The 18,175-nt window shown below is 36.3% G+C and overlaps 1 protein-coding gene across 1 annotated transcript in view; it reads left to right on the top strand.

The window, feature by feature from the left end:
* The window catches only part of LOC117228025 (opioid-binding protein/cell adhesion molecule), a 722,263-nt gene that overhangs the window by 235,507 nt on the left and 468,581 nt on the right, over positions 1-18,175 (top strand). The gene's annotated exons all lie outside the window — the stretch shown is intronic.

Raw genomic sequence — 18,175 nt, 5'->3', positions numbered from 1 at the left:
TCTTACAATTAATTTAAACAATTTTTAATTTGCTTAAAGATCCGCAATCTGGTTATAATGTTTTGTTATTTAATCTTTTAGGCCCGACGCGCCACTATAGTGGCTTGCTCTAGTAGCTCACTCGCTCATCGTTTGAATCAAATAATCGTCTTCATATGCATTGTTTCACACTTCTTTTGTCTTCACATCGATTTACAACAGTCTACAGGGTGTCCCAAAAATGTCTCGCAATCCGGAAATGGAGGGTTCCTCGGATCATTTGAAGCAACTTCTTCCTTTACAAAAATGTTCTCCGAGGCACCGTTAACGAGTTATTAACGAAAAACGGTGACCAATAAGAATCGAGTACGGCTGACGCGAGGCGGCCCAGCCAACCAGCGCGCGCAGTCCAGTTCCGCTCATTGGCTCGATCGCCTCGCGCCAACCGAGCTCGCTTCTCATTGGTCACTGTTTTTCGTTAATAACTCGTTAACAGTGCCTCGGAGAAAATTTTTGTAAAGGGAAAAGTTGCTTCAAATGGCCCGAGGAACCCGCCAGACAGAATATACAGTATCAGACTCTGCCGTCCAGAGAAATAGCCTCGCGCAGAATTCAGCCGTACCTAATCGTGCGATTTAATAAAAGCCTTAATTATGTTTATATTTATATAAATGTATAAAGTTATGTTTATACTTATATAATTATACATATAAACTTATGTTCATACTTATGATCCACGCCTGTATATATATTGTGAAATAATTAGTAGTAATTTCGAACAGATAAGTTATGAAAATGTATCATACGAAATTAGAATGTTCGAAATCTTTTATCGACAGTGTACATTGCACAGGAGGCTGCATGAAATACAAAAGATGATGTTCAGATAATTTATCACGCTTGGTTAAACTTGGGGACGTTAAGAAAAAAGTTTGATAAACTATTTGATAGAGCTGGAAAAGGGTCATATTCAAAAGGCGAAGCTGGCTTTTTGTCACGTACTGTACCTGCGGCAGAGGTGAACGAAGAATTCAGGCGACCCTACCATGAATCGAGACTGATTATGGCTGGGATGCGTGGCGCTCCATGGCGAACAAGTGTGTAAATTACTTGATATTGTCGCTAAGTTCAACGACAATGGTTTTTAAAAATCGTGTCCGTCAAACAGAGCTCTTAATTAAGCGTGTGCCAATTCTTGTTGTCAATAGGTTATTACCAAACGTTACGTCAATCATTAACATTAACATTGGTCTTTTTTCAGTAGGTCAAATGCAGAACATTTAAAACGATCATTTCGCCAACAGATCATCGTCAGAAATCACTTTGTTGCATTACTTTTCGACATAACCACTCCAATGCAAAACTTGCTCCGCAAGCCAAAAGATTTCACGTTGCAAAAATAAAGCAGTCATAAATATTCATTAGCGAAAAACATTTTCTGCAGAGACATGCAAACTCCATAAATGCATAAAGATCCGCGGTCTGGCTGCATTCTTGCTTTCACAACTGCATTTAATCGCGCCCTTCATAAGTTCTCCATTGTTTTTCGGATTTTAAATATAACAATACCACAATATTGTACCCTAATATAAAAATACTGATATAGTATTACATCCTAATATAAAAATACTGACGTAATACTACACACTAAATAAAGATACTGATACAATATTTTGTACCCTAATATAAAAATATCAATATGTTTTAATATAATAAAATATAGCATAACTATAGTTTCAGAAATGCATACGCGCAATGTTTAGTTTGCCCTGTCGAAGCCTAGAAATCGTTAACCTAATCAGTAAACCTATTGACATCACTTTTCACTCGCAAACACAGTATACATATGTTTTCATAAATATCATAGCAGTTGTGATACTATTCGATAGCATAATATCGGTAATAAAATAGTACTTATTCTAAATATGCTCTTGAAAATACTGTGCGAATTATAATGAAATAGGGAGACCGAAACAATTTACCGGGAAATACATTAGTTTAATAATAACACTTCGATAATCGTAAATTAAACAATTTTGAACGCGTCACAATGACGCGTTCTGTTGACCTAGTGTTGAATAAATAATTAGTTTCGAAGCTACAACCGAAAAAGCATTTTACATGTCGATGTATTAACTTTCATGCATTTATGACGAAGTTGGAAGATAGTAGATGAATTGAAAGATTAAAAAAAAATTTAATTTGTATGAATCTATTACTTTTAAGCTATTAAAATGATTACAGAAAGAATAAATTTGTTATTTGTTTCTATTTCTATTATTTAGTTTCTATTTCTAGCAATTGATGTAGACAATTTTCATTTTGCATAAATATCCGCTAAAAAAAATTATAACTAGACTGTGGATTTTATGTATTTGCATGAAAATTGAGTACTTATAATTTAAAATAGTGTACAAATTAAAGGCATTTCAAAACATCGACGTATTATCTTAAATCTGTTAAAACGATTAAGAAAGGAATTAAATTGCTGTTTGATTTCCACTCCTTGCAATTGACAGAAACAATTTTCATTTTGCATAAAGAACCGCTGTACAATTATAATTGGCCCGAAATATCACGATAGAATTTTCGACATTGTTCTTTGAATTCCGAAAGAAGTGTCGCGGCTGTTGGAACGGAATTAAGATGAGCGCGAGTATGAAAATTCAGTTGGGAGTCGCTGAACGGAAAGAGAACAATTTCGAATTAATCCAGCGGACTTCGGCACCGGTATTGTCAGCCTGAAACCGTGTTTCGTTCGTTGAATTCCTCGTTCTTCCTCGTACTCTAAAAGCTTCGCGTCGTTATCGTTACTTGCCCCGAAAAATTCCGTCAAGCTCTTTACACCCACCGCCCTGCGAGCCACTCTAACCCGTTACTAACACCGGCAAAGAATATTTCGCGGACAGCTGCCAAATATTTTCCTCTTAATTTCATGGTCGTTTCGGCTGAAAAACCGCAGTCGATGTGACACGAGCCTTGTCCGTAGCAAACGAGACCGATGTACGACGAACGTGACTAAAAATTCGTCGCTGTCCTTTGTTAACGCTCCAATTATCTGCGAAAGTAAGTTCGTTTCGCCGGATTGTCTCCTCTACAATAGCACATGAAATAATTATACAATAGTCGTAACAAATGTTCTGGCACATATAATATATACTGGCTGTCTGTACGTACAAAGGTATTTTAACATTTTACAATTTAGATTTAATATTTTACAATTTAAATTCAGTATTTTACCATTTAAATTCAATATTTTACCATTTAAATTCAATATTTTACCATTTAAGTTCAATATTTTACTATTTAAATTCACTACTTCACTATTTTTCTATTCAAATTCAACATTTAACAATTTACATTTAATTCAATTCGATTAGATTTTAAATGTAAACGTTTTTAGTTACTTTGTAATAAAAATGATTACAATCAGTTGCATGGTTCTTCTTCTTGTCTTTGTAATCTGTGTAATTGAATGAGTTCACAAATAACTGGACTATTGTCCAGTTACTAAATAATTGGACTATTGTCCAATGTATTAATATATAATTAATAGTAAACTAATAGATTATTACTAATAATCTAATATATTATTAATAAAGTAAAGATTTACTTCTTTCGAATTAATTCGTTAGATTTTAGGAATTCATATTTGGTTGCACGGTTGAATAAAATTATCGTACAAAGTAAAATGAGTCATAGAATAAGTTCAGATAAAATAAAGTGCATGCAGCGCTTCGTTGACAAAGAATTTGGTTCGCATAGTCAACCGTGAATGTTTCAGAAGGATCATTAAATGTGTTTTTGAATTAAATACTATTAGATATTGATGCTATCAATATGAGAATTGTGAGCTGATAATGACCGAATAAAAATGTAAATATATATAATAAATGTGAAAATGTAAAAATGTAAAAATGTAAAAATGTAAATATATATATAAATATAATATATAAAAAATGTATAAATATAAATATAAATATAAATATAAATATAATATAAAAATATATATAAATATAATATATAAAAAATGTATAAATATAAATATAAATATAATATATAAAAAATGTAAAAATGTAAATATAAATATAAATATAATATAAAAAAAATATAAATATAATATAAATATAATATATAAAAAATGTAAAAATGTAAATATATATATAAAATAATGTATATGGAACAAAATTGTACCATTTTTAATTGTTCCAAAACTAAGAAGGTTACCACATGACACACTTTAACCGCTGAATTCTCAATCTTATTGAAGTATTATTTTAAGCAAAATATATAGTGCATTCGAAATTAGTAGAAGATATTAAGCGATCAATTTAATCACGTATTGATTTGTCTAATTTTAACTTTCCTAATTGTCTCTTGAAAAATCCTCTTTTGTTCTTATAAATTGCATCTGTTGAATTAATCCTATTCCGAATCAATTTTGTAATATTGAAGAGTACAAACAAATTCTTAATTATTTTCGAAAAAATATAATTTTATCATCATTTATTTTAGATAAAACCAGTGTAATCAATTTCGTGTCGCATGACCCAAAAAGTCCAAAAAGTCAGTCGATGAAGAAGAGACCAACGAGTCACTAATTCCCTTATGAATTCAATTTTTTCAAAGGGATGGTTTAATCAATTTCATCTGCATTCATATCGTTAATCTGATTCAGCTTTAAGTAGTCGTCCACTGTAATAATGGCACGATGCAACAAAACGTTAAGTGCCTGCTTGGTTATATGAATTCCTGATGAACGTAGTTACATGGACAGCTATACAGGGTGCCTTGTTTAAAAATGAGTACAGCAGGATATTTCGGAAGGAGTTGCAGTTATTAAAAAAATGCTCCTACAAAAGTTGTTTGGTAGGACAGGCCATATCATGCAGTATTAATTGTTTTCTTGTGGGCGGAGTAGTACAGGAAATCTGAAGGCCAACTTAATTTTTTAAAATGGAAAGCTATATTTTTTTCTCCATAAAGTAACAGCAGGCACTGAGAGAAATCCAAAGAGGTGCTATACGATATTATTCCGAGTTCGATAAAGGTAAATCGTTAGCTTATGTTCTGCATTGATCGACGACCAACATTCAGCAGCCGCTGCTGAGCAGCGTCGGTTGCGATCGTACCAATTTACTGCAATTATGATATTATAAACAGGAATTGCGGATTATTGTTAATGCCATAAATTATCGATTGTAATTTTCATTTGCTACTTGAATAATTTTGCATCCGTCTACGTGTTCACAATCATTGAAAATACGAGTCGCCTCCAAGTAGTCTTTCAGATTCCAGTAGAAAACATAAATGATTTAAGAACAAGAATTACGATCGCATGCAGCTCAATATCGGACGAAATGTTAAAATGTGTTGGGACACAATTTTTTAAATGATTACAAATGTGTATTTTCAATGACGTAGAAGGATACAAAATTATTCAACTAGTAAGCATACATTACATTGCATTAACAATATTATTAGCATGAGTTCAAAAATACAGCCAGGGCTGGAGGCCGCCTGACGGAAGGTCGGATGTCCGAGGGTTAAATATCGTGCGGGATCTGCTTTTCAGTTCCAAGAGTTGTCAATAAACATATTGCACTGGGATCTGACGATCTGTCGCGCACCGTGGCGATTTTTAATACTTAATTGCCGGAACACGAAGTGGAAACAGCCATTTTAATAATTTCGAGCTTCGGCCTCCTTTGCCGCGTTGAATCGCCTCGATAACTAATTACCACACTGCGGATGTTTATGCGCGAAAAATATGCAAAATATGCAGGAAAAGTATGTATCTATCTACGTAATACTGTTTACAACTGTTCGCAATGTAATATTTGAAAAAATAAATGTGGATCGTATTTTATGCTTTCGATTTTTCACTTATTTTATTCGAAACTATGCATGTAAAACTAATAGTTAACAACTGTTCACAATATGATACAGTAATCGTCAGACATTAAAGATTGCGTGAAAACTACATGAAAAAAGAAATGTAGGTCGTATTTTACATTTTTGATCGGTTTGATTCGTACCATTATTGCGTCTCCATTTTCTGCGTGTAATTTATGACTAGAGTAGGACTACGTTTATGCGAATTCTGTGAGAGACAAACAGTTCATATAACTGGATTATGCACACGTATTATACTAGTCCATCTAACTCCGCTCACTGTTGTACATGATTATACGTTTGCATAATTGAAGTTTACGTATAGATAAGTAGATACTGGCAAACAATCGTCTGTACGAAATAATGTTCCTATCCCTGCTAACCTAGAAATTGTCGAACCAATAATTTCGTAACGTTTAACGAATTAGCTTCGTGGTTTATGTTGTAACAATGATAGATTCATCGTGCCTGTAAACATTGCATATTGCAAATGTACATGTTAGTAATTACGATTTACTGGAAATTTAGATATTAAAATGAATATATATTGGTCGTTTAAAGTACAACAATATAAAAAGTAGGCAATGATTTCTATTGTTTCAGCAGTTTTCAATGTTCTCTTCAATTTTTCTCAAAAAATTAAGTATAATTCTGTTTCGTGGGATGAATTAATTTGAGACGGTTTTTACAGGATAAGATATACGTATTACAAGATTTACAGATTACACATAAAGTGCAGATACATTTCACGTTACATATTGATCTTCGCATTATACGCTAAGCCCCGCAATGAATTTCCCGAGTACAGCGACTTACGCCACTTTCAAAATAAACATGTTTGTTATACCGTTAATTAGCAATACTTCTCTCGAACAAATCTCAATAGTTCTCAACTTATTGATTGCAAATTTTTAAAAAATGAAAAGATACCGTTCAATTGTAATTAGTATTACCATTAACCCGATTTTTTTGAAAAAGTGACTTATGCCACTTTCAAAATAAACGGCTCATATCATAGAAATATTGAATGGTCTTTTTTAACACTCTATATAATGTATTTTTGTGAATATCTTGGAAATTAATAGTGTCCGGCGATAACATATATAGGAAAAGTTGTTCAGGACGATGACCTTGGCAGCATATTTCAGGGTTACTGAAGTCGGTGTTGAAGCCCCTGTTCCGAATAATTAATAAACAGTACTTAATCCTCGATCCTGCTGGCGCACTTTCGAACAAGAGGATCTCCTTAATCAAAGAGACAAGAGCACAGCTCGTTCGCATTATTTAAGCACATCAGCCTTGAAAACGCCCCGGTGTTAAAATTCGGCGAACGCAGCCACGATGCACATACGGATCCCACAACGGTGAAAAAAAATATCTTGGTACGCACATAAATCTGTTTAAGAGGCCGCGACAAATTCACCGAGCGACTCCGCCATTTCTGCCTCGCATTATCCCCGAGCTGAACAGCGTTCTAAATCGTTGCGGCAGTAAAAAGAACGTCCCGGCAGGAAATAGCGGCAAACGTTTCGTCGCACTTATTGCGCGACATTACCGATAAATCGTTGTCGAAGTCACCAATCTCGCGCAGAGCTCTCGCGACTACGACGCGACGCTGCGAAATGCTCCCTCGAATGACACACGTGACCATTTTGTTCGCTCGCATGCAGCCTCGATTCAATCTTTCTGAGTGGAGACCTTACGAATCGACTGCAATAAGAAAGTTGTCCCGTTCGAATGCGCGAGCAGTGCGTGCACGCAGCGCGACACTCGCGAAATCATTCTACGATCGCGTCGGAAATGTCGCGAGAGCGCGTTCGAAATCGCGAATGATGAAACGGCGAACTCGACTTATCGAATTAGTTCATTGAATTTGACAGGTATCGTTTCAATTTTAGTATACGAAATTTCTGTAAGAACAACCCTATTTTTAATAAAAATGTGAGCAATTTTGATATCATAACAGAGGGAACGCTGGGAAATAATTGAGGCATAACAGAGAACAGAAAATTAATATAGAGAAAGGAACAATATTGTTGAAGTATTACAGTTTATTGCATAGAAATGTAGCGAAATATATACAGTCCGGGACAAAAAGATGGCACATTGTAAAATTAACGCAGTTTTTATTTATTTAACATTACAATCAAGGTTCTGTTCCTGTACAAATTTGCAAAATACCACTATAAACATACAAAAATGAAATAGAATTGCATTTCGCGAGTCAAAACAATTTTATTTGAAAAAAAAGAGTTTTTATGGAAATACAATGATAGCACATTTAACTAAAAATCATGTATAGCAATAAATCAAGGAATGTTATTTAATGCTTTAATTAGTTTCTCTGATGTATTTATCTGGATTTTATTCCGTAGATCCTATAACGGTGTTCAGCTCTTTGGTTTTGCGTATTAAGATGCAGCTAGGAAAAGTTTTGACTTCAAAACAGGACACCTTGACAGAAGAGATCTGCAATGATTGCTGATTTTATAATAATGTTGTTGCGGAGCTTGGTCCGAAAGTTGATGTAAATGTTCAGAATTTGTATTAGAAGATCGTTAACACATTAAGTGCTGAAAATCCACAAAATTAACTAATGAAAAAAAATTGACTAATACAACTGAAACAAGAAAGTTCAAATTTATCGTAGTACAACCCTAATAAAAATTTACCAACGAGTATTTGGCTAGAAGCAAATTAATTAATAACGAATTAATTAATTAATTAAATTAGTAACGAATTAATTGTTTAATTAAATTAGTAACGAATTAATTAATAAAAACGAGATTGTTCGCATCAAATATTTGCGACATATGTATAAAAGTGTTGGTAACATTTAATTGGACATTAGTTTGTTTTCTTGAAAAATACAGTGAGCAAAGGAAACAATGCTTGGAAAGAAGTATGCGTTTGGCCAAGCGAGATCCTAGAAGAAAGTATTTTATCCTATTTATGTTCGCAGTCTCCAATATTTTCTGCCGTTTTTACGTTAACATACATATACGATTGTTTTAACGAGGGTCGATGCTGATTTTACAAAATTTTCCATTTTATTGATGGAATTTTTCCGCGCGACAATTTATCGTCTGCCTTTGTTTAACAACGTTGATTTCGATAAAATGTTCAGTACGCATATAACTTGCCGAGATTTGTGAAAAGCATTTTTCAAATATTCGTTACAGGCTCGGGTAAAGAAAGTTGGAAAACAAGAGTCTTTTAACAAAGCACATTGGTCATTGATCGGTATACCAATCCCTCTATCATCTAAAAAAAAGAGTTCAAATCGTTTAGTCCAGTTTTAAAATAGTTATCGCGTTTTAAGGGATGGCTAAATATTAACGGGAGTTACTGTGCTCGACCCAATTTGTACCATGAATTATGAAACACCCTGTACAGCAAATAATTTCCTCCGCCGTTAAAGTAGCAACGCGATAAATTCCGAAAAATCGCGACGCGACGGGTTAGAAGCGGAGGAAGCTGTTTGAGTCGCGAAATGCCGACGAAGTAAGATTATGACGTTATTTACCCGCGTTGCCAGTCTAACAATCTGCACACTTCCTTGTTTCGCGTTTAATTCCCGTCAAAGAGCAGTCATTTACACCTTGAAGAGCCCGGGGCTCCTAATTATCCGCTGCATGAAAACTCCTCGGCCGACTAAAATGGCGTCTGAAGCCTCGGTCGCTGTGTGCATCGGAGAGATACAGTATCCACGGTTCGCGAAGTTCACGTGGAAGACTGTCAGTTGTCTTAAGAGCCGGGGCGGAGGTAAGCAACTTCAAGCTGAAACTTCATTAACAGCAACAAAAGAGGCGCTCCTCTGGCTGCGGCGATCAATGTGGCATGGTAACGCGATGCGACGCCAAACACTCTCTCCATCTCTCTCTCTCTCTCTCTCTCTCTCTCTCTCTCTCTCTTTTCTCTCTCACTCCTATCTCTCTCTCTCCCTCTCTTTTCTCTCTAACTCCTATCTCTCTCTCTCTTTTCTCTCTCACTCCTATCTCTCTCTCTCTCTCCCTCTCTCTCTCTCTTTTCTCTCTAACTCCTAACTCTCTCTCACTCCTATCTCTCTCTCTCTCTCTCTCTCTCTCTCTCTTTCTTTCCCTCCTAATCTCTTGCCTAGACATTTTGTCCGGGTTGGATTTCCAATAGGAATATCGTCACTTTCATTTATTTTAACGATAATCGCAATAATATGACAATGAATTATGTTTCTTTTTCTTTTATCGACTTACAGCATTTACAATAAATTCCCTTATGGAATTATGTGTTTTAATGACGATTTCCTGTAACATGAGGGGTACCTTATATGGTTACGTTACATCATTGTACGTTACAGTATAGTAACGTGTGCGTGATCGTCGTTATATTAAGTTCAAACAAATTCATTTCTGTCATCGGCTCGGCAGTTTGTCGCTATTAATATTTTAATTTTAACATTGGTTGAAAAAATCAGAATAGATGTCTTACAGTTTTCTCTATAAACTAATACAAAACAGCTGCTTTTGGTGCTCCGTAGATCTATGTACAGTAAATTTTCCTTCAGCTTGTAAACAAAAATAGACAATTTGGGTAGAGGAGATCCGATTATTCGAGCCTCGCGGTTCGTTCTCGTAGTTGTTGACAATCGGCGACTATAAAAACGAGCCACGAGGCTCGGATAATCGTATCTCCTATTCCCAAATTGTCCATTTTCGTTTCCAAGTTGAGAGACAATTGCGGAGAAAGTATTGTACTCCATCCACACATCGAGAATTGGCACAAAGTATTAGGTCTGCCGGAAAGTTCTGTCCGATAGTGTCACTTCAAGTTTCAATCCATATGCAGATGTTGATTTGAGACATATATCATTTCTTTATCATTGCTTTTACACACATGTACTCTCCTACATAAACTGAAACAAAGATGTCTCATGTCGTTATTAAGTGAGATGCGAAAGCAAGAAATTCCTAACCGTTCTCTTTTTTGTAGAACAGATTTGTTTTATTTTGCATAGAAATCCGCAATCGGTAACTATGAATGACGAACAAATTTTTTACTGGTAACTAAACTGCAGATTTCATGCATTCGCGAGAAAAATGATTAGCTGAAATCTTAAAGAGGAGGATGAATGAAAAAAATCGGTGAATATCGACACATTACTTTCGACTCATTATGATGATATTATAGTAAGGAAAAGGTTTCTAAATGACTCGTGTTTCTTGCGACAGGTACAGAACATTTTTATTTTGCACGAAGATCCACAGTCGAATTGTAGAAAGCTGGAAGTAAATCGAAAATTGACGTCGTCTCTTAATGTTAACAAATTGAAAGAATTATGTCGATGTTCGTAAATTCTATTAATGTTTTCCCCATTTTCATCAAGCTAATTTTTGTCACTATTAATTTTAAAATGCATGCGATTCTTCAACCAAATCTTGAAATCTTGAAATTATTTCGCATTTCAGTGGACAGTAGAAAAATACAGTAAATTCTCCCTAATTTTCTTTCAGCTTGTACACAAAAATGGACAATTTGGGCCGAGGAGATACGATTATTCGAGCCTTGCACTTCGTTTTTATAATTGTTGACAATCGGCAACTATAAAAATGAACCGCAAAGCTCGAATAATCGTATCTCTTCTTGCCAGATCGTTCATTTTTGTTTCCAAGCTGTGGATTAATTGGGGAGAATTTACCGGAAAGTTCTGTCCGACAGTGTCACTTCAAGTTTCGATCCATATGCAGATGTTGATTTGAGACATATACGACTATCTCTCTTTATCATTGCATTTACACACATGTACTCTCCTAAATAAACTTGGAATATTCTTCCATATTTCCACAATCTTAACTTTTGCGTCTGCCATACTGCTAAATCTACAATCAATCCTCGGCTCTAAAAATAAATCATTTTTTAAAAATGACATTCACAAGTTGCCATCACGATGGCAAGAAGTCGTAAGTAACGATGGAGAGTATATTCTACAATAAATATTATTAAATGTATGAAAATTGTGCTATATTTCAATTAAAAAGCGGACAGAACTTTCCGGTATACCTTAATATAAACAGCTACACGCGAGCGACGCGTGATCATACCAGGGCCGAATCCCAAGTTTTGGACCCTTCTACGTGAGGAAATAGAAAATTAACTCCTCGAGTATCGTCGTCTAATAGCCGCTTATTAATAGACCAGCTTATATTTTGCGCGAATTCTCGATGAACCTAATACAGCATCACATGTGTCCGACGCATACGTCGGACTTCTGTCTTCTTCTCTCGTAATCTCTTGCCTAGACGTTTTGTCCGTGTTTTGATTGACCGTCGAAGCGATCGATCGCCGAAGTTGGTCGAGACGAGTCGGGTTAGGTGTCCGGAAGTTTCGGAAGTCGGTCACAGGCCGGGAAGAATCAAGCGAGGGTGACGCTTCTATATGTATACTCGGCGCCTCGAACTCGCTACTTTTCCACTTATAACGACCGAGGCTAACTTTCAACGGTCTCCACCATTCTCTCTCTTTCTCTCCCCCTCTCTCTCTCTCTCTTTCTCTCTCTCTCTCTCTCTCTCTCTCTCTCTCTGGCGCGATCTCGCTCTCCGCCAGCAGAGTAACAGCCGCCGGAAGTTTATACACGTGTAATTAGCTTAACAAGTAAGCCGGGACTGCACTAATTGCACGCGAGCGAATCGCAACGATACTACGGCGGCGCAGGAGTGAGATTGTTCCGTGTCACGCTAACTGGCCGGGATTTACGGGATTCCAGTCTCGCCCTCGTTTGCCCGAACCCCCTCATTAATTTCCCGGATCGGCGGAAAGACCCTTAGAAAAATATCCGGCGATCAGAACGCGCCTGTTTTACGCCGCCGCATTATCTTGATAATGATCGCACGAATTATTATCGATGAAAACGCCGCGATACCGGCCGGCCGTTATCTTTCCTGTCGCAGCGGACGTCGCCATGAATCAACTCGATAAAAACGCGGAATTTATTTTTACGGGGTTGCTTGCGTAGATTCGGGAGAACAGGTCTTGATTGGATCGTTGCCGTATTTTTCGATAAGGCATTTTCAGCGTTTTCGTTGACGCATCTGTTTGAGAGAAGGGAACTCCTTCGAGCATCAATTTGGACCTCGGTCTATTCGTTTGGAAAAAGGGTCTGGAGCTGTTGACATAACCTTTAGCAACGCTGTGGCCAGGTCAATTTTGACTCAGGATATTCAAATTGCTGAGTTCGGGATTATTCTCGGATTGTTTTGGATAAATATTTACCTCACATCATTATTCGTCATAAATTATTCTATCTATTCGTTTTCGAATCATTCCTTATTCGAATATTTCTTCAATAATAATAATGTATATTTATAAAATTGCTTAAAAACAAACAAAAAAATCCTCGATTATTCGTATTATTATTTGAATAATTTTACAAACTCTATTCGAATAACTTGTTCGAATGAAGAATTATGTGAATAATTTATTCGCGAGTGGAGAATTATTCGAATAAATAGATATAATAATCTGTTCGAATGAAGAATTATTCGAACAAATAGATGGTATCATTTCTGTCGAATAATGAATATTTTCGAATAAAATATTCGACTAGAAAGAAACAATCCGAAAAACTCTGGTTTCGAGTACAGATGATTTCGTTTGCAAATTCGATTTTCTCGGAGTTCGTCGCAGCATTTCGCAAGGAAATAGCTTAAAGCCGGCGTCACCACGTTGCGACAACAATTTCAATCAATCGTGATCAATCCGGTGCAACCCGTTGCAGTCTCGTCTGCATCTGACAGAACGGTTTAAGTCCAATCCCGGCAATCCCGAGTCACCAGAGTCGTGAGACTTCGCGCGAACCAGGAGAAGCCAGCCAGCTTGCTGGTTCCCAGCGTTAACGAAGTCTGCGAAGTGTTAAGAAACACTGAATATTCCTGGCCCGCCACAATTCCTCTTTACATCGAAGCGATTTACAAGTTGGCAACGTCCGCGGATGCGAAATAATGAAACATCAGCGTTCAGATCACGCTGTTGCAGAGGTCCGAGGCATTTCGAGTTATCGGCGGACGTAGTAAACGTTTTGAACGGTCAATTAATGGAAATTATTAATCGAGTCTTTGTCGGCGGGGAGCCTTTGATTAAACGTTCGCACGATTCCTATTGTTTCGACGCGCGGCGGAGAAATTAGCACCGAAAGATGGTCGAAGCTATTGGGTTGGCAACTAAGTAATTGCCGATTTGTTCAATGAAATAAAAGAATTTTTTTTACTTGGAACGAAGTTTAATCTGTAATGTATATTTCATTTTGTTCGATGACCTTTTTCCAGCTCTCTGACAACTTGAAAATTCCACGCTCGTAGAAAGTCTGATCCTTTTCGGCCAAAAACTGAGTTAAGTGAGATTTTACAGCGTCATCGTCGTTCAAAGTTTTACCACGAAGGGAGTTGTCCAGGGATCGAAATAAGTGGTAATCCGATGGCGCGAGATCAGGGCTATATGGTGGGTGTAACATCAATTCCCAACCAATATCCATCAATTTTTGCCGAGCGGACAAAGACGTGTGCGGCCTAGCATTGTCCTGCTGGAAAATGACACCTTTACGATCGACCAATTCTGGTCGCATTTCCTTGACCGCTGCATTCAATTTGTCTAGTTGCTAACATTCACGGATAATAAAAAATAACATAATAATAATAATAATAATTTTATAATATAACATTTACGGATATCATAATAATGGGAGTGAGAGACATCTATAACTGAAATCGGCAATTACTTAGTTGCCAACCCAATATATTCTTTTACTCTTTTGATGAGGCTCTTGGAACGAAGTAGTGCTATTATTTATTACAATTTCACAACAAAATTTATAAATTTATAAATTCGCTTTTGTAAATTGAATGTAAAAGTATAAGAACATTTTGAAATTCTTATTGGTATGAATTGGTAGCTAGTTCTTTTCGTTCCATAAGCAGAAAATCATACTGATTTTAATAACACCAATACATGTGCATATATATTTGGTATACCGGTTTGGGACCGGTAGGAAAATAAATGGAACTTAATTATTTCATTTCGGGACATTTATTATATTGGACATAAGTATTATAAAATTCCTATAGATCAATTACAATCATATAAAACCTGGCCACCATTTTCTATAAAGATTACTTTACAAAACGGCCTTTTGTTTACAAAACTACTATTTCATCCTCCTAACATTCACTCGGAGAACTCGCCTGAAATTAATCTCTTGCTCAATGTCTTCAACATTTCGTTGCTAAATACGATTATTTAGACATTTTAACACATCATACACATGTAGTTACTCACCAAATTGAACGTACACTTAAGTTGACAATGATGATAATCGGAAAAATAAACGAAAACGGACATTTTCAAAAGTTAAAATACAATATAGCTTTATTTGTTTGTCGATAGATAATTCTTTGAACAATTTAAAGAAAAAATGAACTATATTTTACACTTAACGTAAAAAATTTCGTCGTCGCAAAATTGAGCGTACAGTTAAGTATTTAAAAAACTGAGTTTTGTGAAACTTGTTATGTATTTTTTTCGATTTGGAGTTCGTTCAGTCGTCTCTAGATCCCTTAATTACGTTGCAATGTTACGCTCAATCGTCATTTGCCACTGTTTATTAGTAAAAGTTAACACCATGTCTTCCAAAAGATCAGAAACCGATATTTTTGTACGAAAAATTCTAGTAAAATTATACTGTCAAGGTTAAATCGTTAAAACAAAATTGGTGAAATAAGGAAAGGACTCATTTTAAAGTGCAGAAAGTGACTAATAATTATAGATACAGCGGAACCTTTCGTAATAAAGTAGGACATGGGAGAAAAAATATATTGAGTGAAGTCGATGAGCAGTACGTAGTGAGACAAATTAAAATTGATTCCAAAAACACTGTTCCAAAATTAACAAAGCATGTGTCTTCAAGAATTAAACAAACTACCTCTACGAAAACAGTCCGCAGAGTTCTACGTGATAAAGGGTACCACGTTAGAATAGCGAAGAAGAAACCTTACATTTCCAAGGTAAATAGACGCAAGCGTTTGGAATTCGCAAAACAATATGGTAATTGCGATAAGGTTTATAGAATAATATAATATTCTCGGATGAAGTTAAAATTAACTTATTTAATTCAGATGGTAGAATAATTGTTTGGCGAAAATCGAACGAGGAGTTCAACAAGAATAACACGAATCCAACACTGAAGCACGGCGGGGTTATGGGGATGTATGGCAGCTCCTAATGGCAGTTGGTAGCATTGAATTTATTGAAACTGCTATGGATAAGTTTAAATATCTTGATATTTTAAAGAAAAATTTGAAGTCTTCGGCCGAAAAATTGCAAATGCCATCTGTTTACTAGTTCTAACAGGACAATGACCTGAAGTATTCTTCGTATATTGTCAAGGAATGACTACGCTGCAACGTTTCAAAGTTATCCCCCTCTCCCATCCACAATCACCGGATATTAATCCAACTGAGCACCTGTGACAGGAATTCAAATCAAAATTAAATGATTGTAGATTCAGCAGTGTGTCAGACACAAAAGTTAAAATTGTGGAAATATGGAAGAATATTCCCAGTTTAACAACGAAAAAACCAGCCGAGTAGACGTCTAGGAGTTTAAAAGCAGTTAACGATGCAAAAGGTTATGCAATAAAATTTAAAATTACGTTTAAGTTCGTTATTTTTATATAATATAATATCTGTGCGCTCAATTTTGTGGCGACGACACAAGAGTATTTTTACGTTCAATGTTAAATATAGTTAAATAGTTCATTTGATTAAATTTTCTTTTAGTGGATTACTTGTTGAAATATCCAAATGGAGTATGTATTGTGTTTTAACTTTTGGAAATGTTTGTTTTTGTTCATTTTTCCACTAATCATCCGTGCCAATTTAGGTGTACGCTCAATTTTGTGAGTAACTGTAGCTCTGAATAGATGTGAAGCAGTGACTTTTTTAACATGCTCCGTGCCACGTGTACCACCGATGGTATGTACACGCTAACATGTTAATTTAATGCGTCAGTAAGATATTTTATAACAAATTTAGGACTGAAAAATTAATTTCCACAAAAATAATGGGTCACGATAAGTTTATTTCATTGTTTCATTGTCATATATTAGGTCTACCGGAAAGTTCTGTCCGTTTTTTAATTGAAATATAACACGATTTTCATACATTTAATAATATTTATTGTAGAATATACTTTCCATCGTTACCTATGACTTCTTGCCAGCGTGATGGCAACTTGCAAGTGCCATTTTTAAAAAATGATTTATTTTTAGAACCGAAGATTGATTGTAGATTTAGCAGTATGGCAGACGCAGAAGTTAAGATTATGGAAATATGGAAGAATATTCCAAGTTTAACAACGAAAAAACCAGTCGAGTCGACGCCTAGGTGTCTAAAAGCAGTTAACGATGCAAAAGGTGTAAATGCAACGATAAAGAGAGATAGTCATATATGTCTGAAATAAACATGTGCATATGGATTGAAACTTGAAGTGACGCTATCGGACAGAACTTTCCGGTAGACCTAATATATACAATAATTAATAATTACATATAAAATATCAATTTTTGGTCAAAATATTAAATGGTCAGAGTGCAGAGTCGAGTAAGTGTTAATTTTGTTCATTGACGGCCGCATTGTGACGTTCGCGTTCCCCTCGAACCTTTCCCTCCGGTGGATCGGTATTTCACTTTGATTATTCCGCCGGCGCCAAGAACGCCGCCACGCAGCTCGGCCAGGGTATAAATATCGCGGCGACGCGGCATGACAGTCGAACGAGAACCGGCTTCCTTTCTTCGGCCCTTTCCCTTTACTTTCGCCGATCCTCCGGTCTGGCGTGTTGCGCGCGGCAAACGGGGCTTCAGAAAAAGCGAAAGAGCTTCGCTCGAGGACCCTCGGAAGAAAAGATACGTCGCGGGCGCCGCAGGAAACCCCGCCTAGACGAGGGTGAAGCTGAAAGAGGGCCGCGTCATCGTGCCCCGCTTAGAGAGGATTCGGTATCTTTGTTTGCCGGCGGATTAATCCCGGCTCAAGGCCACTTTTACGCGAGCCAGCACTGATCCTGCCTCATCCTCGCCGACCGTATCCTGCGGATTTTTTCATATCCTCGTCGCCGTCGCCGTTGTCGCCGCGCAGCCTCGTCCTCCGGGATTTTTCCCAGGGCTTCGGTACTCCAGGTTTTCGACATTCTAGTCTGTACACAGGCAAATTGATCGACGGACATTTCCTACAGCGACGGACTAAAGTATTCGCACACATTTTAAAAGGCGATAAATTGTTTG

Source organism: Megalopta genalis, chromosome 2, assembly GCF_051020955.1.
Source record: "Megalopta genalis isolate 19385.01 chromosome 2, iyMegGena1_principal, whole genome shotgun sequence".
NCBI lineage: Eukaryota > Metazoa > Arthropoda > Insecta > Hymenoptera > Halictidae > Megalopta > Megalopta genalis.
This window is presented reverse-complemented; position numbering and strand designations above follow the sequence as displayed.